We start from the raw sequence: 8,202 nt of genomic DNA, 5'->3' as shown, positions 1-8,202 counted from the left end.
TTCACCAGTTTGACGGCGTCATTGAGTGCGGTGGGCCAATAAAACCCACTGCGGAATGCCTTGCCGACGAGGGTCCGTGATGATGAATGATGTCCACAGTCTCCGCCGTGTATATCTTCCAGTAGTTCCTTTCCTTGCTCCCTGGAGATGCAGTGCAGGGATACATCGTTTGGTCGCTTCTGGTAGAGCTCTCCATCCTTGATGCAGTATGTCATGGCCTGCCGTGCCACACGCTCCGCTTCCTCCTCCTTCTCCGACAGGGTCCCTTGTGTTAAGTAACTCCGGAGCTCCGTGATCCAGCACCCCTCCTGAGGTTCCATCGTCAGGAGCAGGCGTGCTCCTGAGGCCGGGCCACAGACCGGGGCTCCTGAGGCAGGTGGCTGGGGGAGCTCCTCCCGAGGCTGAGCCGTGTTTGACAATGACGGCATGGCTGAGGGCTTGAAGAGCCGCTCCTCGAAGATGCCAGGCTCCTGAGGTAACCGCCTGGACGCCCGTTTGGCACTGTCGTCGGCCTCCTGATTGGTGCCACGGGGCACATGCTGCAACTCCAACCCCCAGAACTGCTTCTCCATCCTGCGGACCTCCGCAAGGTAGGCTTCCATGTGCTCATCTTTCGGCTCGTACACCTTGTTGGAGAAATTGACAAGGAGCTGCGAATCGCCCTTGATGGTGAGGCGTTTCACCCCCAGGGCAGCTGCGGCCTTCAAGCCCGCTATTAAACCTTCATACTCCGCTATGTTGTTGGAGACCTTTTCACCTTGCTGGAAACAGAGCTGTACAGCGTAGTAGAGCTTGTCCTGAGTGGGCGATATAAGCACTGCCCCAGCCCCAGCGCCATTCCTGGAGAACGCCCCATCGAAGTACATGACCCAGCCTTCTGGCGCCTCGCTTCCCGGGGAGAGGGACCGATCCTCGTCGGCCTTGAGGCCTGGTGCCTCCGTCCATTCTGCCACAAAATCCGCTAATGCTGCTCCCTTGATGACTCTGGTCGTGCTGAATTTGAGCTGAAACGCTTGTAGTTCTATGTTCCACTCAACGACCCTTCCAGCTGAGTTAGGGCTCCTGAGCACTCTCTCCAGGGGGTATGACGAGACGACCTTGATGGGGTGACCTTGAAAATAGTGCCGCAGCTTGCGCGAGGCCACTAGCAGCGCGAGGAGGAGCTTCTGAGGCATGGGGTACCATGCCCTCGTGTCCCGCAACACTGTGCTGACGAAGTACACTGGGTGCTCAACGAGGTTGGGTGCGTCAGTGCTGGTAACACCCTCCGGAGACCATGGTGCCTCCTGAGGCGATGAGGCCTCCTGAGGCTGGCCATCTGGGAGAGGGGCCTCTTCCGCCTCCGGTGCACTCCTCTGCGGCGGCTGATCCTCCTCAGCCGCGGTGGCGGTTTCTGTGGGCCTTCCTTGTTCCAGTTTTGCCTTGTCCCGGGCTGCTGTTGTGGTTTTTATTCGACGCTCCTCCCTAACCGCCACCAGGGCTGCGCTGGTGGAGTAGGGAGTGGCGGCGAGGTAAAGCACCAGGGGATCTTGAGGGCGCGGAGCCACCATGACCGGAGGGCTGGTCATGTATCTCTTGAGATCCGGGAATGCCTTGTCGGCCTCTTCAGTCCATTCAAAGGGCCCCTTTTTCTTCATTAGCTGGAAGAAGGGCAGCACTCGCTCCCCCAACTTGGAGATGAAGTGCCCTAGCGCGGTCACGCGCCCAGTGAGCTTCTGCATTTCTCTGAGGGTCTTTGGCGGGCTCATGTCCTCGACCACCTTGACCTTTTCCGGGTTAGCCTCGATGCCTCGGTGGGACACGAGGAAACCCAAGAGCTTGCCTGAGGGGACTCCGAACACACACTTCTCTGGGTTGAGTCGCAGGTTCACTGCGTTGAGGCTCGCGAAGGTTTCCTCCAGGTCTTGTATCAGGATCCTGGCCTCCTGAGACTTCACCACAATGTCATCGACATAAGCCTCAACATTCTTCCCGAGTTGCGGGCCCAAGGTGATGTGCATCAGCCGAAGAAAGGTCGCCCCTACGTTACGTAGCCCGAATGGCATGCAGGTGTAGCAGTACACCCCACACGGGGTTAGGAAGGCTGTCTTTTCGACGTCTTCTACCGCCATCTTGATCTGGTGATATCCAGAGAAGGCATCCAAGAAGCATAGCAGGTCGCATTCTGCGGTGGAATCGACGATCTGGTCGATGCGGGGGAGCGGGAACGGATCTTGCGGGCATGCCTTGTTGAGGTTGGTGAAGTCGACACACATGCGCTCCTTCCCTCCCTTCTTTGGCACAATGACAGGGTTGGCCAACCAATACGGGTATCGGACCTCGCGAATGACCCCAGCGGCTTCTAGTTTGCGGGTCTCTTGGACGATGAAGGCCTACTTTTCTGTGGACTGCCGCCTTGCCTTCTTCTTCACAGGACGCACGTTGGGGCACACGTTGAGGTGATGCTCGATTACGCTCCTAGGGATCCCTGCCAACTGGTCAGGCTCCCAAGTGAATACCTTCTTGTTTGCGCGCAGGAACCTGACCAGGGCCTCCTCCTGCTCAGTCTCGAGGTTGGCGCCTATGGTGAAAGTGGCATTGGTGGACCCATCCTCATCGACGGGTATCTGCTTGGTTTCTGCCTTGTCTTGGGTGAACAACTGTTTCTTCTTGGCGGGTGCAGCCCCCTTGGGCTCGGGGGTCTCCGAGTCGGCGGGCTGTGCCGACGCCGCCGTCTTGAAGGTGAGCTTGAGCACTCGCGGCACGTCTCAGGTGTCCCCGTGCACGGTGAGGACACCGCTGCTCCCGGGCATCTTCATGAGGTTGTATGTCGGGTGCGTCGCGGCCATGAACTGGGCCAGCGCTGGGTAGCCGAGGATGGCGTTGTAGGGGAGGCCGATGGGGGCGATGTCGAAGTCGACCAGCTCCGTGCGGAAGTTGTTGTAGGTGCCGAAGGTTACTGGGAGCCGGATCTGTCCCAAGGAGCTGGATGATCCGCCCCCAACGCCTGAGAAGGGCCGGCTGGGTTGCAGCCGTTCCAGGGGTATGCAGAGGAGGTTGAAGGCCTCAACCGAGAGCACGCTGAGGCCCGCACCGCCATCGATGAGAGTTCTGGTGATGGCCACCTGGCAGATGGTGGGGGTGCACAGCATGGGGAGCGCACCCGAGCAGGCCGAGTTGGAGGGGTGGTCCTCCGAGCTGAAGGTCAGGCTGGCCTTGGGCGCCGCCCGGTCCGGGAGAGCCCCCTGCCGCGTGGAAGCGGCGCTGACCCGGCGGATGAACGGCTTGACGTGGTGACTTGTAGGCGGTGCCTGCGAGCCACCCAGGAGGGCCGCGACGACCGGGGGTGTTGGTGTAGCGTGGTGGGCAGGGAAGAGGCTGCGGAGCTCTTCCCAAGAGGCCACGGAGGCTGCCGGCAGGTGGAGCAGCCATGCGCGCGAAGTGCCGGTGAGGGCCATGGGGAGCCAGTTGGCCATGACCCTATCGTCACCTCCAGCTTCGAGGATGGCCTCCTCGTACGCCAGCAAGAAGGCCAGCGGATCAGTCGCGCCGCTGTAGCGCGGCGGCGTCGTTGTCTTGAACTTGTCCGGCCACCATACATGTTGCAAGGCTGGGGCCAGGGCTCGGAGCCCCCTGGCCCCCGTGCTGGCGCCGGCGGCCGGAGCGGGCGGCGCGCTACTCATCGCGAGGCAGGTCGTGGCGGTGGCGGAAGGGAAAACTATGGTGCACCCCTACCTGGCATGCCAAATGTCGGATTTTGGGTTCTGGCAGACCCTTGAGGTTCGAACACTGGGGTGCGTGTGGAGATTTCGCCTTCTACCTACCTGCACCCCTCCGCCTCGCTAAGATCTAAGCTATGGAAAGAACAGCACAAGAAACACAGGGTTTATACTGGTTCGGGCCACCATTGTGGTGTAATACCCTACTCCAGTGTGTGGTATGGTGGATTGCCTCTTGGGCTGATGATGATGAGCAATACAAGGAAGAACAACCTTGCGAGGGTCTGTTCTTGGCTGAGGGGATGAACTGCTAGGAGGAGTTCAGTCACCCTTCTCTTTCTCTCTTCTCGATTCTCTCTCCGATTTCGATCCCTCTACCCTGTGGGTGGCTAGTCCTATTTATAGGCAAAGGCCCTGGGCCTCTTCCCAAATATTGAGCGGGAAGGGCGCCAACAATTGGCCATTTTGAAGGGGAACATCTGGTACACTTATCCTGACTAAAGTTGGTCCTCGCCTGCCAAAGGCTCTGGTGGTGACGCTGGCTTGGGCTCCACAATGACTTCCTCCCTGCTGTTGGACTGGTCTTGGTCTCGTTGCACCAAAATGGGTGCCTTTGCTTGATGCTCTCGCCTGCGCTTGCTCCCTTTGCACCAAAGAGGAAAGGAGGACACTGCGCGGGCTGGCGCCCGCCTGGCACCCTTGGTCGTCATGGCTTGCGTCACGGGCACCTCGTGAGGTACCCCGCCTTGATCTCTCTGCCTCCTCGCGAGCCAGCCTGATGAGGCCGTGCCTGAGGAAGCTCCGTGTCGTCCGCCCCGCGAGGCTTGACCCCTCGCGAGGGTCTTGGGTCTGTGTTGATGAAGATGGGCCATGCTGGGCCCCTCCTCGAGCCACGCCGCAGGCCGCAGGCAGGCAAGTCTGGGGACCCCCGTTCCCAGAACGCCGACAGGTTCGACGGCGGGGCTCACAGCGAGTCGAGCAGAGGCAACGGCGGCTCGGAGAAGGCACTGCAGGCGACGGACGGGCGGTGGAGATCCACGGCGGCCGAGGATGAAGATGACGGCGGAGGCGGCTCGACAAGGCGTCCGGCGACGCGTGGCATGACGGAGAGGTAGCGGACGAGGTGGTGGAGCTTTTGGGCACGACAGAGGGGCGAGGGGACTACGGTGGGCGTGTCGAACAGCGTCGGTGGCGATGGTGGCGCTCGAGCAGCAGCGGGGAAGAGAGCAGAGGAGGAGAGGGGCGACCAGAGGGGAGGGGAGTGGACAAGGGGGGTCGGGGGGTGCGTGTCGCCCTCGGATGCCTCCAGCGGCGAGCAGGGAAGCAGGAGGTGGCCGGCGCGTGCTCGCGCGCGGCGGCCACGCGGGCGTCCTCCTGGCGGGAGGAAGACGACAGGGGAGGGGGGCAGGTGGGCTGGGCTGGCCAACTAGGCCGGCCAGGCCGCACAGTGCTGGGCTAACACAGGAGCTGGCCGCAGGTAAGTTTCTTTCTATTTTTTTGTTTTCTATTTTCTCACATTTGTTTCTGCTTAAAATTAATACTAAACTAATTTATTTTCTTATGCCAATTTTTGTAGGAGCTAATGGTATTATTCCAGAGCTCCTCAACAACAAGCATAAGTTTTGGACATATATTATATATATATAACATATATATATCCAATGCAAATAATTATTGCATTAATTCCAAAAGGCCAAAATAAATACTTATGAGCTCCTGAAAATATTTGTTTGAATTTTACCTCTAACCAATATTTTCTGAGAGCTACATGAACATTTTCTTGGACCTTTTTGGAGCAATTTTTTATCTGGGTTATTTCCAGAAATGATTCTGAGGTGTTAAACAAATCCCCATTTCAAATTTCAATGAAATTTAAACATGATGCAACATGAAGGCTAGCCTAGGTCATACCAGAACTAGGGATGTGACAACTCGCCGACACTCGAAAGAATCTCGTCCCGAGATTCAAGAGTCGGCGGAAAGAAAGTGGGGTACTCAAGTCGAAGACAATCTTCACGCTCCCAAGTAGCTTCTCTCTCGGAATGATGAGACCACTGAACCTTGAGAAACTTGATGTTATGACATCGAGTGACACGCTCTGCTTGATCCAGAATGCGTACGGGGTACTGTCGATATGTGAGGTTATCTTGGAGATCAAGTGTTTCGTGGTCCACTCCGCGGATGGGATCCGAGAAGCAACGCCTGAGTTGAGAGACGTGGAAGACATCATGAACTCGAGAAAGATGTGGGGGTAGTTCCAACTGGTAGGCAACCTCCCCTCGTTTAGCGGGAATGAGAAAAGGACCAATGTAAATGGGTACCCTTCAAAGGGGTAACCCGAAGGTAAGCCTTGTTGCCAACTTCATAAGCCACTTGCTTATGACGACGGTCATACTAGCTCTTTTGACGAGATTGGGCTGTTTTCAAATTCTCACGACTGATGCGAACTTGCTCTTCTGCCTCCTGGATCATATCCGGTCCAAAGAATTGTCTTTCACCGGTTTCTAACCAGTTCAAAGGTGTTCGACATCTTCGTCCATACAGAATCTCAAAATGAGCTTTCTTGAGACTGGATTGGTAGCTATTGTTATAAGCAAACTCGGCGAAAGGAAGGCACTTCTCCCAATCCATATCGAATGAGATAACGCACGCTCTAAGCATGTCTTCGAGTATTTGGTTAACCCTTTCCACCTGACCACTTGATTGAGGGTGGAAAGCGGTACTGAAGGAAAGATGGGTGCCCATGGCAGTTTGGAAACTCTCCCAGAAATGAGAAGTGAAAAGACTACCACGGTCTGAATTGATCTCTAGTGGAACACCATGAAGTGACACTATTCAAGAAATATATAAGTCAGCGAGCTAACTAGCAGTGATACTCTCTCGAACAGGTAGGAAGTGAGCCACTTTGGAAAGACGATCAATGACTACGAAGATAGCATTATTCCCTCTCTTGGTCCTGGGAAAGCCGGTGATGAAGTCCATACCATCTTTATCCCATTTCCATTCAGGAATAGCTAAAGGCTGAAGGGTGCCAGCAGGTCTTTGATGCTCTGCCTTAATGCAACGACAAACGTCGCAGTTAGCAATAAACTGAGCAATTTCTCTCTTCATCCTAGTCCACCAGAACCTCTGGCGCAGGTCCTGATACATCTTAGTACTACCGGGATGAATCGTGAGAGGAGATTCATGCGCCTCCTTAAGAATCAGTTGTCGCAGATGTTGATTCTTGGGAACCACCAAGCGATTCTCAAAGAAAACAACACCTCGATCATCCATAGAGAAACATCCACCAACTCCCTTCCTAATGTTTCTCTTGATGCGGATAACACCCCTATCAAACTTCTGATCAGTAATGATCTGATCCTCAAGGGTAGGTTTCGCCACCAAGGTAGAAAGGAATCCTTGAGGAGCAATGTAAAGGTTAAGCTTACGTAATTCCTCATGGAGAAGTGGTTGGCCCTATTACAACATGAGATTGTTGCAATAGGACTTACGACTTAGCGCATCAGCCATGACATTCCCCTTGCCTAGGGTGTAGGTAATTCCTAAGTCGTAATCTGAGATAAACTCCAACCAACGTCTTTGCCTAAGGTTCAAATCTGGTTGGGTGATGATATACTTGAGACTCTGGTGGTCGGTGTATATCTCGCAACGTTTACCGAGAAGGTAATGTCGCCATAACTTAAGTGCATAGACTACGGCTGCAAGCTCTACATCATGTGTAGGATAATTCTCCTCATGTGGATGCAACTGTCGAGATGCATAGGCAATCACATGACGATCTTGCATAAGAATGCAGTCTAGTCCCTGTCGTGAGGCATCACGATAGATAACAAAGTCCTTATTGAAATCCGGTGGCACAAGTATGGGAGCAGAAGTCAGGCGTCTTTTCAGTTCCTAAAAGCTGTACTCACACTGTGGGGACCACTCAAACTTTTTATCTTTCTTGAGAAGTTCCGTGAGAGGTTTGGCCACTTTGGAGAAGTTCTCAATGAAGCGGCGACAATAACTGGCTAGGCCAAGGAAACTCCTAACTTGCTTAACTGTTTCAGGTGGAGTCCAATCAAAAACGGCTTGAACTCTTTCGGGATTGATAGCAATGCCCTTACCAGAGATTACATGGATAAGATAGGTCACTTCTGGCAACCAAAATTCGCACTTGGAGAACTTGGCATAAAGGCGGTGTTCTCTGAGTTTTTCTAACACAAGTCTAAGATGTTCGGCATGCTCTTCCTCGTTCTTCGAGTAAATAAGAATATCATCGAGGTAAACCACAACGAACTTATCTAAGTACTCCATAAAGATCGAGTTCATCAAGCAAGAGAATGTAGCTGGAGCATTGGTTAGACCAAAGGACATGACGGTGTACTCGTACTGACCATAACGAGTGACAAAAGCCGTTTTAGGAATGTCCCCATTTTTGATCTTGATTTGGTGGTAGCCTAACCTCAAATCCATCTTGGAGAAGACTGAGGATCCAGCGAGCTGATCATACAGATCGTTG

The sequence above is a fragment of the Triticum aestivum genome, chromosome 3A, assembly GCF_018294505.1.
Source record: "Triticum aestivum cultivar Chinese Spring chromosome 3A, IWGSC CS RefSeq v2.1, whole genome shotgun sequence".
Taxonomy (NCBI): domain Eukaryota; kingdom Viridiplantae; phylum Streptophyta; class Magnoliopsida; order Poales; family Poaceae; genus Triticum; species Triticum aestivum.
The sequence above is the reverse complement of the archived record's forward strand: the minus strand, read 5'-3'. Positions refer to the sequence as shown.